Source organism: Carassius carassius, chromosome 24, assembly GCF_963082965.1.
Source record: "Carassius carassius chromosome 24, fCarCar2.1, whole genome shotgun sequence".
NCBI classification, from domain to species: Eukaryota; Metazoa; Chordata; class Actinopteri; order Cypriniformes; family Cyprinidae; genus Carassius; species Carassius carassius.
The window spans coordinates 11873478-11874219 of NC_081778.1; positions in this window are offsets into that span (position 1 = coordinate 11873478).

Here is a 742-nt window from a genome sequence, read left to right on the forward strand (position 1 = left end):
TCAGTTATAAACAAAAATTAAAAGAAATAAACATTTGAAATATATCAGTCTGTGTGTAATGAATGAATATAATATACAAGCTTCACTTTTTGAATGAACTTTTTGAACTTTTTGATGATATTCTAAATATATGACCAGCACCTGTAAGTGTTTTGTTAGTAGACCATTAACCACTAGACAAGCACCACCCAGCTGTGTTTCCTTTGAAGGAGCTTGTGTAATTAAGTCCTGGTGTGTGTCGGTAAAAATCTTGCTCAATGTTGCCTTCAGCATTCCTGTCCACTGAATTTATTTCCATCTGATATTTCTCAGACACGCTCTCTCTTCCTTTTTTTCATCATCTGAGCTGCACATTTTCACAGCTTGACTGGAGCCATACACTCTGTACTATAGACATCAGTGATTTTGACAGTTGATCAAAAATCAGATTTACACTAAAGCAAGAACTTTTAAATCTACAGCCAAATCTTGGTACCTATATATTACCATGGCATTATGTTGATGGCTTTTTCTTGTGTAAGCACCTTCCAAAACCTCCCAGCATTTTAATTTCCTGATTGTAGACCAAATAACATCTTTCTTCCTTATTTTGTTTACACCTTTGTGTGTGTGTGTGTGTGTGTGTGTGCGTGCATGCGTGCGTGTGTGCGTGTGTGTGTGTGTGTGTGTGTGTGTGTGTGTGTGTGTGTGTGTGTGTGTGTGTGTGTGTGTGTATGTGTGTGTACACATGCTTGTCTTTCTG